This window comes from Myxocyprinus asiaticus, chromosome 7 (genome assembly GCF_019703515.2).
Source record: "Myxocyprinus asiaticus isolate MX2 ecotype Aquarium Trade chromosome 7, UBuf_Myxa_2, whole genome shotgun sequence".
NCBI classification, from domain to species: Eukaryota; Metazoa; Chordata; class Actinopteri; order Cypriniformes; family Catostomidae; genus Myxocyprinus; species Myxocyprinus asiaticus.
Genome location: NC_059350.1, coordinates 19381853 through 19395395, shown reverse-complemented (window position 1 = coordinate 19395395; position 13543 = coordinate 19381853). Strand labels below are relative to the sequence as shown.

The window sequence follows — 13543 nt, the reverse complement described above, 5'->3', positions numbered from 1 at the left end:
CATATTTTAGCCAGCAGGTGGAGGCAAAAGACCATTTTTGTGTGTAATATGAGCCAGTTAGGTGACATGAAGCGAGTCAGCATCACTCAGTGTTTATATTCAACAGCACTCCGTGATCGCTTGTATCACTACTACACTACTAAAGCTAGGAAATAGCTTTAAACGGCTTTAACAACTTCAGCATTAAGGCTCAAAGCTGAGAGACACAACAGACTGATTAATTACACAAACTCAAGGCGCTTACCTCTTACAGGACTCTCCACATTGGAGAGGACAAAATGGTGGAGGAGATTGCGGTTTCTATAGTGAAAGACTCTTGTGCACCAGCTACCGGGAAATAGGGAGGAATACCCCCGCTTGGACAGCTATTTTTCCACTGAGAAAATATGATGTATTTCACCAAAATGACATTATCTTCAGAAAGCTGACTAACAAACTACAGCATCATCATCAGGTGATCGCACCTGCTCCATCTCTCTCTCTCTCTCTCTCTCTCTCTCTCACACACACACACACACACATCCTTGTTTCTACAATACAATAACATGTTAGAACAACCCAAGCTGTGATACTAGTACTTCTGAAGTGATGTTTTTGAGAGGCTTGGACACATCATTTGGTTTGAACCAGCAATGGCAGATTACGTGTAAGAAAGTAGTTCCATGCACAAATGTGTTTTTTGTGAACATACTCAGTTTTTCCTATTTTTTTATTTTTGTATTTACTTGTTCATTGAACTGTTGTATATAAGCAATATCACACGAGCAAGAGTGCGATATGGCCCTAAATCAGCACTGCTGTGATTACCTATGGCATTACCTGCGGCCGAATCACAGCAGTGCGGATGTAGGGCCATATTGCACTCTTACTTCTATGATATTGCTTAAATATATATTGATTAACTTTCATCTCAAAGTGACAGATTTTTAAAGTGAATGAAAACAGATTTTCTATGTGGATTGTTCACCGATTTTGCACTGATATGACTATGCAAATGTACTCAGAAGGCTGCTATCTTAAACAAATATTTTTATCAAAGAATATTTGACATTATTATTATACATTGTCAACAAATTCTAGAAATGAACACTGAGAAAATAAAGAATAAATAAAAATACAATAAATAGCTAAATAAACATCAGTACTGTATGTTCAGTATCAGTCAGTTGCTGACCATTTAAATAAAGAATAAATAAAAATACAATAAATAGCTAAATAAACATCAGTACTGTTTAGTATAAGTTAATTGCTGACCATTTAAATAAAGAATAAATAAAAATACAATAAATAGCTAAATAAAAATCAGTACTGTATGTTTAGTATGTCAATTGCTGACCATTAAAATAAAGAACACATTCAAATAAAATAAATAGCTAAATAAACATCAGTACTGTATGTTTAGTATCAGTCAAATGCTGGCCATTTAAATAAATAATAAATAAAAATAAATTAAATAGTTAAATAAACATCAGTAGTACTGTTTAGTATCAGTCAAATGCTGACTATTTTAATACTGACAGTCAACTAGAGGCAGGTTGTAAAACAAAAGCATATACACCTGCCGAGTCAAGTGGTGTTACACCGTATTCTGCTATACAAGTTCAGGGGTTAACTTTCAATGGTGTAAACCAGACTTTTAAATATTATATTTTATAAATGCAATGACTGGAATTGTTCGGTTGAAGGGGGTACCAAAATGTGCATCCTAAACAAAACAGTTTGTTGAATACATGTTTACACATTAGTTTCCACTCAGCTGACAAGCTATGAAAGTAGCTACTTGGTTAGCTAGTTAGCTATAAGCTCGTTGTCACGTAGAGTAAAATATGGACTTTATTTGCTTTACAGCATGCGCATATCATCCACCTTAAATGGCAAAAATTGAATTAGGCAATTCGACTAGTAAATATAGGCAGATATACACACTTAAAATGTATCTCTTCCTGGAATACAAATCAAAAATATTGATGACTCATCCTGTACTGACTCATTTTGTCCAATTAACTGTCGGTCCTCACAATGCAAGTGAATGGGTATCAAAATGCACATAAAGGCAACATAAAAGTTATCCATAGACTCGATATGTTTGCAGTATGCAAACCGCCAAAAACAAAAGTAGAAGGTGAAAGTGAAAGTGGAGACTTTAATATTGATCTGTTTCTTACACACACATATTATAACGCTTCTGAAAATATGGATTAAACGTCTTGAGTCTTATGGATTACTTTTATGCTGCCTAAATGTGCATTTTGGAGCTTCAGTATTTTGGTACCCATTCACTTGCATTACAGGGACCTACAGAGCTGAAATATTCTTCTAAAAATCTTTGTTTGTGTTCAGCGCCGGCACCGGCACGTCCTGCTGGATTTTTTCCTCATAACAGCGGAAACAACTTAAAATACTCTGTCATTTTTGGGCATACAGATAAGTGTAAGACATCATTAGAGACTATAAAGGGTCTACTTTTATTTGTGTACACTCACAATAACAACAAAACCTTGTGCTTTTGTAAAATAAAGAAAATAATCAGGGTGTGCTTTCAGCCGTCTCTGTCTCATCGAGCATCTTTCTGAAACACGTCACAAAAATGAACTGAAACTCCACGAATACTTATCAGACAAACATGAAACATATGTCTAAAGAAAGCTTAAAATGTCTACTTTTAAATAAAACAATTCAAATTTAAAACAAATATTCTCCTGCAATGTAATCTGTATGAAACAAAGCGATGTACAGTTTCTCCTGGCTCAGCTAATTATCCCTAATATGATCACACCCACCAGCAGAGCGCGCTATTCATATGGTAATGTGCTGAGGCAATCAATGCAAATGGTAAACGCCCCTAACAGTGCCTTAAAAAGCATCAAGTTCATTCACTTTTCTGTGCGTTTGGAAGATGGCATGCTACACAGGTGAGGAAGCTCTTTAGATGGTCCTGGATAGTGATGAAGAGTTCACATTTTCTGAAGAGGAACGTCTGCATTTTGAAGAGCGACTTGATCCAGCCGAGTATACAATTTCGGATGAGTAAGTCATTTAGTTTTACGTACATTAGTTGACATGCTATTTTATATAAACATGGACATATTTTACTAGTTGGACTATTTTCAGATTTGCCAGCCAGGATTCAGAGTATTGAAATTTGAAATATGTCCTAATAGGTAAGTTTTAGTTACATTTAAATGTTTCGGCTAAAGCAGGTATTTAGATTGTATGTAATATGATATAAAAATAATATGAATGTTTAGATAATATTTTAACTAGTGTTTATGCTGCCACATTATCATCAATGAAGCTTGTGCTTGCAAATATCTGTTCGGGTGTAAATGTGTAAAATGTGCTGTAAATATTCCCATATTAGAAAATCAGCATATTAGAATGATTTCTGAAAGATCATGTGACACTGAAGACAGCAGTAATGATGCTGAAAATTCAGCTTTGATCACAGGAATAAATTGCATTTTACAATATCTTCAAATAGAAAAGTTATATTAAATTGTAAAAATATTTCACAATATCGCTGTTTTTGCTGTATTTTGGATCAAATAAATGCAGCTTGGTGAGCAGAAGAGACTTACAGATCTAAAAAATTTAAATGGTAGTATAGGTCTAAAATTTAGAAAATGTATAGTCAGATTACTTCTTTTAACTTAAACTTGATTTTGTGAATAAACTACAAACAATACATTCAATCATTAAGTCTCCTCACATTCATTCTCTCTCAGGAGAGGTGTCTTTGTCTCCTCAGGTGTGAATCACATCAATATTCATGATCATCCACGCCTCCTCGCATATGACCTTTCTAACACTAAAAGTGTCTTACAAAAGTTAAATGACTATATTGTTTTGTATGAATGAGTGATCAGGATGGTTTTCACATCATTTTTGTAGCAAAAACTCCAAGCTACAATATCCAGTTCTCAAAAGTCTTGTGAACAAATGTTTAGTATGTGTTATATGGCCTTATTTCAGTGACTTAAAATTTTTGCTTTTTCAAAAACCACGCATAAACGTTATTTTCTCAAAAATACAAACATGTACATACGTGTTATTCACATATTATTGTAGCCCAGTTTATGCTGAATACAGTGTTATCAGACTTTAGCCATTATTATGTTTTTAAGCAACCGAAAAAAGCACAAATGTCAAGGCATGTCAAAACTTCTCCAAGGCCCAAAACACCCTCAGACCCCAGAGGGTTAACTAATGGCTGTTGGCTTTTTAAAACATCAACACAACACAGAACAGAAAGTCTGTTCATTGGATACTTAAATAGATGTATATTGCAGCTCATTTAGTTCTGGATATGTCAGCCTTTACAAATCACTCTGAACATAATTAAACTGTTAATTTACAAAACAAAATTAAATGTGTTTAAATATTAGCCTTTTTTTTTTCTTACAAGGGGTTTGCTGTTGTAAAACACTTTTCAAATATAGAATCATGAATCTTGGAAAAAGTTTTATTTTGGTTGCTGACATAGTCTTGAAGTTGCTTGCTTGTATTGTGTGGTGCATATGACAATCAGCACCACCTACAGTATAGGAGTGAATTTCAATTTTGCCCCATAATTCCCGTTTCCTGTTACTTAGCCCAAAATAGCTAGCATCAGTCTTCAGAGGAGAGAGACTATTATGTGAACAGGGCACTTTGAGAGTTAAATTACAAACAATTTAATTTTCAAAATACACATTTGTTCCATTTTCTGTCATCAAATTGTTATTTCCACACATGCACTTCCTGCACTTTGCAGTCCTCTGCTTTCCTGTTAGAAATTATGTCTGGTCCAAGGTTGAAAAGCTATGGCTTCATCTGTATTCAATTTCAAACAGGGCTGTCATTTCGAATGGAATAAATCAGATGTTTTTTGAACATGTAAATGAACAACCTTTTTTCTCTGAGGCTTTGCTGTACATGAAGGCCCTGAGGGCAATGTACAGATAAAACACCACTAATAGATATACAACTAGATAGTTCAGAAATAGTTCCTGAGGTTACAAAGATAAATTGATTAATTATGAAGGAACTGTCAACAACTGGTAAGAAATTTTTTTTTTTCGCAAGCTCAAACAAAGTATGAATAATACACGGCCACGGCCCACATCCCAAAATATATTGATGTTGGAAACACAGATACCATAATCTGATATACGTCGTCCGATTTGCTTAAGGACAAAGGGTGTCTCCTCTCAGAACAACTGCATTTTGCACTGAAGTCAAAGAACAAAGGTATCACCCAAAAGCCGGAAGAGATGGCAGATATTGAAAGCAGCAGAGCCGTTGGCAAACACACTGGGGTTATTTGAGGTGAGGCGAAAAGAAGACATATGACCTCTTTAGTTGACAGTATGCGTGTCATGGAGCAATCAAAGAACCCAGAATTTCAGCACCTTTCAGTATCTATTTACATCAACCGCACACATGAGCATGGTTTGTGGAGTGTAATTACCGGTAAAGTTGTTTGTCTTTAAAAACAAATTAATTTTAAAGGGATAGTTCACCCAAAAATAAAACTTCTCTCATCGTTTACTAACCCTCATGCCATCCATGATGTGTATGACTATCTTTCTTCTACAGAGCACAAACGAAGCACAAACGAAGAGTTTTAGAAAAAATATCTCACCTCTGTAGGTTCTTGCAATGCAAGTAAATGGTGGCCAGAACTTTGAAGGTCAAAGAAGCATATAAAGGCAGCATTAAAGTAACCCATATGACTCCACTGGTTAAATTCATATCTTCAGAAGCGATATGATATGTGTGGTTGAAAAACAGATCAATATTTAAGTCAATTTTTTACTATCAATCTTCACTTTCACATTCTTCTTCTTTTGTTTTTGGCGATTCGCATTATTTGTGCATATCGCCACTTACTGGGCATGGAAGAGAATTTATAGTAAAAAAGGACTTAAATATTGATCTGTTTTTCACCCACACATATATCACTTCTGAAGATATATGAAGATAGGGGGTCAGTGTATTTTTATTGTATACAGTCTTCTTATTTTATGTATACTGTATATTGTGTATTATTAGGTGTATATTGTGTTGTGTAACAAGATGTGCAAACTGTGTTAGAACTAAAAATACTTCTTTCTCTATAAATGAAATCATTAAATCATTTATTATTAGGTAGGGATCAGGTGCTGACTTCCATTTTGTTTAATTTTTTTCACTAAACTTTCTTTGTTGTGTTGCCATAAAAATCATTAAAGCGTCTCACTTCTAACTGCTGATGCATGTAATGTTTCTGTTGTAAATACAGCACAACAATTGATTGGCATATAGACTTGTTAAAACAGTCTTTGTTAAAACAAGGTTTTGCCCTGCTATAGTAGATTAGCGAATATAGATACTATGCAATTTCCAGCAGTACTCCACTGTAACAAGGTTCAATGGACTCATTATGGTCCTACAAGTTCAGTAAAAGCCCTTAAATGATGAGTTGTGCAGAACTGACATTGAGTATCATTAAACATGATGACAAGCCATGCCATTGATGACTTTTGAATAATATGCATCTGCTGAGCTGTCTGAAAAATAAATCTCTGCACAACTCATACAAAAATCACAGCCAAGCTCCAGACTGCATATATGTGATTTGGGAGTTTGGAAATGGACAAGTGCAAATTGGATATGACAAACTGTCTCAATTACCACCAGCATATCTAAACATCTCTCACATACTTTATTTAGCTTTGGAAGGTTTGCCAAGAACTGAATCTAAAACATTAAACACCTTGAGGATATACAGCGAAGTTGAAATGTGAATGCAAGCTTATAAAACAGGTAGTCTTTACTCTAAATTCTGATTGGCCAAGGTGTGGTCGAAGCTGTCGTAAAATGACTATTGAACAATGGTGCTGCTGCCATTTTATAAAAGCAATAAGTCACTTTAGTTGGTACTTTATGGTGATTTTACTCTGCTTCGTGTCGTGCCAAATAACACCCTTTAACCGTGGCAAAAAAATCACTGTAAAGCACTGCCTCTCATGGTGTTTCAGTAGTTCGTATGTTAATGTAGTCTTGTGTTGAAGCGGTAAACGTATTTGGCTTGCTGTCCGTATACTGGAGGGCTCGGAGCTCGAGACTCGACTCAAGTCCTGATTACCCCCCGGACTTTACTTATTTAGATAAATAATGAATCTAGAGAATAGGTGGAGATGGGATGGAGGTGGGATGTCAGAAGGGTTGTCACAAGAAGCAGGTTAGCAGCGGCTTATATACTCCTACTTGCGGGCTGTGATATGTCAGATTAAAATTAACATGCTCTTCCCAAACCTCTGTTAATAAACTCCATATTGTTTTGTTTTATAATGACTCCTAACAGCCAACACCTAAACACCACACCCATATGAGCTTGTTGAACGTAACATTTAAAAAATGCTTCCACTCTTCTGGGAAGGTGTTCCACTGGAACCATTGGATAAGCTCCCATTCAGACACAAGAACATCAGTGAGGTCCGGCACTGATGTTGGGCAATGGGGCCTGGCTCACAGTTGGCATTTCAATTCATCCCAAAGATTTTCAGTGGTGTTCAGGTGTGGGATTTAGGTATCCATTTTAACCATTTACTGGTGGTATCCTATGAGCATGCCACGTTGAAAGTCACTGAGCTTTTAGTTACACCCCCGTTCTACTGAAAATGCTAATCTAAGGAGAATGCATGGTTGTATGATGGTAAACTCGTTAATTAGAAGAGGGTGTCCACATACTTTTGTCCATGTAGTGTACGTTGTATGTGAATTTATTACAAATCCTACAGCTAAACCAATGCAGTAAAACTGCTCTATCCTAGTGCCAAGTGTGATAACAGATTCTCATAATGAAGGAACAAATATTTTAGTGCTCAGACAAAACAGCTGTAGAGCTCTGAGTGAGAGTCTGTTGAGTATTAGCTAGTACCATATGGACACCTCACACTATCCCCAATGAAACAAGTGTTTATGCTGCTATTAGTTATTATTCAGCCAGCATAGAACTGTGGACTGCAATATTTTCATTGCATCAATGCCAGGGTTGTGCAGTTTTATTTAATATCACTAAGGTCGGGCTGAAACAGAACACATGTAATGGTGTTACGTATTCAGAATACAAAAATTAAATAACTATATTAAGCCTCCGTTACCTTCTCAAGCATACAGTTACTTTGACAAAAACTGTTAGAATACTTTTAGAATACTTCTCTCATAATGACCACAAAATAAGGCAAAAAGAAAAAACTTCTTGTCAATCAAGTGCGAAATTTCATTGGTTTTCTGAACCGTGCAGATGCGCACTTCACACTTGTCCTCTCGCTCTCTCTTTCCCAGAGCAGCTGGAGTGCGTGAACAGTGTTGCCAAGGTTTCATGCCAAATTGGGCTAAATTGAAAACTCAATTGCAGGTAAAAATAACAGCATTTGGGGTTTTTGGGATACTTTAAAATGGACCTCGGTCACCAAAAGTTTTGATGGTAGACACTAGATAATGAAAATACAATGTCTTAGTCATGTATAATATTTTCAGAATTGAATATCTGGCAACCACACCGAAATGTTGTGTTAATCAGCACGCTGTCAGCTGTGCACTGAAATCAATACAACCACATTTTACACAGATATTACATTTGGGCGCATGATACATTGTTTCCCGCGATCGTTATTGCTGTGTAAATACATATATTTAACATATCATATGAAGTGATTCACAAAACAATCTAAAATGTACAATTAATATCAAAGGAGTAAAAGCACCAAAAAAAGTGTCATTAATAAAAGAAGTAGAAAATATAAAGAATAAACAGGCCTAAATATGGAAGCAAACATAGTTAAAACCATTCAATCACTGGCACGCCAGCAACAGTGAGAGAGTAGACTATTTTATTTATATAAATTCCGCACCTGCATTCCAATCTACATCTTGATGTAATTTTCCTCATGATCACGCTGTGTGTTTTCATGAGCTGAATGATAGGCTAAACAAAAAGTTAAAATGTGACGAGACTGCAGTATAACCAACAGAATCGTGCAGCGCGTGCAAGACATTCACGCATCACAAGCCGGTAGCGCTTCTCTTTCGGTTAATCACGCGAGTAAACGCGCCCGCTTTGCTTCGGTCAGGCTGCGCAGATGACAGCCTTCATTTCATGTTTCATTTGCTTCTTTTTGCTTTCAGAACAACACATGTTGTAATAAGGAAAACTCCATTATTATTCCTTGTGATTTCCAACCCAGCATACAGGTACACCCTCCTTAAACCATGGTCACACTCAAAATTACATTAAATGATTAAAAGAGAAAACATAAACCCACATTGTATGTGCAAAATCTGATTCTATTCAAAATATAAATTAAACCTGGAAATAAAGTTTTAGGATTTTGCAGGTGGGATTTATCAAAAAGGGCTAAACAGTTGATCAGCTTGTGATGCGTGAATGGCTTGCACGTGCAGCGCAAGTCTCATCACACTTTAATACTGTTTAGCCTCCCATTCAGCTGATAAAATCATGCTGAGTGATCAGGAGGAAGGATTACATCAAGATGTAGATTGGAATGCAGGTGCGAAAAAATTCATATAATAAAAATAGCCTGCTCCTCTCTCGCTGTTGCTTGTGTGCTAGTGATTACATGACTACAATAACATAATATAAGAAATATTTAAGATTCCACACAATTTAATGATCAGTAATAAAATAAGCAAATTTGTGACATTAACGTGTTAACTCATTTTGTGCAAAAGGACTGGTTTTCTTTCATTAAAGCACTTTTACAATATGCTCTGTGAAAATTCACATGCAGTATCATGATTATATCATAATCATCGAGTTTTGCACAATTTTTTCACAACTGTTATGCTGATAATATCATTTGTAATGAAAAATAAACGATTAAATTAGAAAAATGCAAAATAGAAACATTTTCGGAGTCCGGAAAATAAAAAATGGAACTCCACGTCAAAAAGGTTGCTGACCCCTGTAGTACACTGTTGTCACAGGACCTCACTATGTTGCATGTTTATATTTCTCAAGTGGCAGTTATTATTTTGAAAATATGGTTAATTTGCATTTCGTATCCACTTTTGTGTCAAAATGTTTGAATCTTTGCCAGTACAATCAAATAATTGGTTAAAAAGGAAGATTAAAACCAAAATAGTTAAAAATAAAGCTGTCAGAATTAATGCAACTAATTGTAAAAAAAAAATCTTAATCGCGTTTAACGCATTTACCGTTAATACGGCATGAACACTTGTGTGAAGGGCGGAACCTTTGTAATGTGTTCGCCCAGAGTCACACACTTCACAAACAGACACAGCACCAGAGCCCTTCTACCAAGATAAGCCTACAAGCTTAGCATAAAATAGCATAATGCGGCGGTACCATTGACATTCTATGGGTGGTACTGTCGTAATACTCTCCTATGATAGAGCCACGGAGGTTGTTATCTCAGTAAATAAAAGAATGTCTGCCAGCGCTTCCCTGTCAGTGATAAAATGATGGAGAAAGGAGCTCTAAGCGCTATTTAATGCACAATACAAGCCCAGATGGGACTTAAGGCACATTTTAATTACCACAGAAGCAAGTCAAGTCTTAACTATCACCAAAACGCACAAAGAGACGTTTCTGTCTGAAAGCGCTTTTCATGGTGAGTTCAAAGCTCAGGCGTTGATGCTCTGACGCAAATCATGAACGCAGCTTCAAGATTGCTGTAACAAAGCGGATAGCCACAGTCTACCGGCGGATTAATAATGCAGAGGATGAAAGTTTAAAAGATTTAATGCCCATTGCAATGAATATGCAGCCTATGTGGAGACTAGTTCTTTCAATTAGTCAACCTCACACTTACAATTTGGGAAACGTTTAATGCTACTCGAATTGGTACTGTTTTAGTGCATTTCTTGTAAAAGGTTTTGTTTGGAAAATTTTAATAAAGCATTATATTGTTACATATTGTTTTGTTTTCTTTCCTAAGATGGAAATAAATGCATTTTGACAAGAAAATAAGTATATATGGTGTCAAATTTCAGCACTTTCAAAATGTATGCGATGAATCGCGATTAAAATTTTTAACCGACTGAAAGCACTAGTTAAAATAATTAAAAAAGCCATTCTGAACATTCACAGACAACCCTGATTGGTAGCTACAATGTCACAGCTAGGGGCTTTTGAGTCTTGGAAGTACAGGTAGCATTTTTCTTGTTAGAAAGTGGATGAGATATTGTAGTTGACTGCAAACCGCCTTCTGGTTGCCTTTTGCCTTTCATAAAGGAAAACAAATCAACTCTACATCTAAATTAAAGAAATCAAGGCTGGGACTACTTTTCTCTGAATAGATTAGGTAAATTCATGTTTCATAAACATGCTTTGTGATTTTAACCCTGTCCAAATTGAATGTGTCTGTATTTTTTCTCTATAAATTAATTATGAAGCAATTTATTTACTGTTTTTCAGCTAATTGAGTTGTCCTCTGAGAAATCTAATCCCATCCAGCTAGGAATGTCTGTGCTACTCTCTATTACTTCACTTAATTTATACTGTACATAATGTCACAATTATACATTGCATGATTAATCATATATAAGTCATGTTTGTCAAAATATTTTGAGATTCATGCATCCAGAGCACTGTCTCTCTGTCTCTTCCGCAATTCCTCTTCATTCCCACATTCTATCTATGTCTATTGTTTTATCCTTTTTTCCATGCCTACTCTCCCTCTTCCCCAGGCTCACTCTTCACAATCTCTCTCTCTCTGTCTCCTCCTCCTTTCCTCTCAAGCTCCTCTCTCTGTCTCTCCTCCTCCCTCTCTCTCTGATGGTAACTAGGTTGAGGTCAGGTAAGGTAATGGAGTGCACACTCTTATGCAGCACTACATCTGCTGTGGTGTCGGGAGATCAAGCTGCACTTCAAAATACCCTTGAGGTATTACCTCATTCAGGGCTCTAAGGGAATGTTTGATTTAAACACACACATTTTTCAAGCATGCAATGCCTCCATCTAGAGTATTGCTACCACTAACTAATACAGTCCTAAATTAAATAAAAGTACCACTTTGATGTTTTGTGAATCTTTGGTAGTAGGTGCAACTACAGCTGTACAGGCAACACTTCGTCAAACAAACCAGAGCACCACAGTCAATGGGTGCTTCTCATTTCTTAAATTGTGCATCTTCGTTTCCTCGCTCCTTCATACTCAAGCCGGGACCTGGAAACCAATCAAAGTCTGCCAAATGCACTGCGAGGACGGAGGACAAAGGACAGAGTAAGCATATCGAGGATGCACTGGTGGATCATATGTGGAAGACTTTTTTTGTCATACGTTTGACGCATTAGTACATAGATGAATAATAGTCTAGACAGAAGAAGGCCATTAATAGGGTTATGTTCAATGATACAGAAATAAAACAACTTTGGCTTTTAATATCAGTTTTTTTATTGTCTAATTGCTTTACCTGTTTGTTCCCACAATATATGTATACGATGTAGTGTATCTGAATTATAATATTTATTCTATAATATATTTATAATAATTTAAATTATTAAATAATACATTAAAATATGTATTTACTTTCTCAGTAAATATTAATATGTGATTAGTTGTGATAAATGTAATTAATTAATCGTCACATCATGTAATTAATCCAATAACATGTTACACTTTTGACTGGTTAAGCTAACCACAAGCCAATGCATTTTTCTCTCCATATCTATAAGACTAGCATAGTCCCAAACACAACTGAGATCCCACTTTGTAGACATATTGTTAATTATTAGTATGTTTTCAATGTTAAAATACATTCTCTTTTCCCTGATTAATATGCAGAAACAGCTATAAGTAATCCATTTGTAGGCTGATTTCCCTGAAAAGGATGAACTTTTTGGCTCTGTGGTGCTTTTAAAACATTGCTGGTGCAGGACAGGACTATCTGTTTGTTCGACCGTTGGAAGACTGAGGGGTGGAGTCGGTGGAGCTTTAATAAAAGCTTTTCTTTTAAATAATCATGACATAAAATTACATTTCTTAAATGGCAAGGGGAAATGTAGCACCTAATTCTAAAAGTCAGTGCTTATTGTAGACACTGACTGAAGACTTCATGTGCAGTCTATTCAAGTGATGCAGTTAGATTCCATTCACCAATGTTTGTGCTTGTGAGAAGCATGTGCATTACTGAATTTCTACACTTAATATATTAGTATTTATCTTAGTTTAGTATATCTTTATATGGGAAATCTTCCATCTTTGCCATTTGTCTGTAGTCTGTTTGTCTTACCTTCATTTAGATAAAATACTAAACCGTGTTACGGTACATGCATATGGTCGAATCAAAAGGCATGGTCTTGCTGACCATCATCACTGAAATCACTGAAGCTTAAGGAAATAGTTTTGACTCTTTCCAAGGCCAAATACCAAGTAATGTGTTTCCTAATTAAAACTTTATTGGACCTGTTGAAAGAACAGCATGGGATGCTGGTGTGCTGGTCGACCAGCCCGAACCTGAGATTCATGCCGGTTTAAGCTGTTCTTTGCAGCAAGGGAGTATCCAGTTAATAAGAAATAAACAGGGGAAACCGG

General features: G+C 35.9%; 1 protein-coding gene across 1 annotated transcript in view; it reads right to left on the bottom strand.

The window, feature by feature from the left end:
* Nucleotides 1-13543, bottom strand: part of nr3c2 (nuclear receptor subfamily 3, group C, member 2) — a 194120-nt gene that overhangs the window by 52745 nt on the left and 127832 nt on the right. The window lies entirely within an intron of this gene.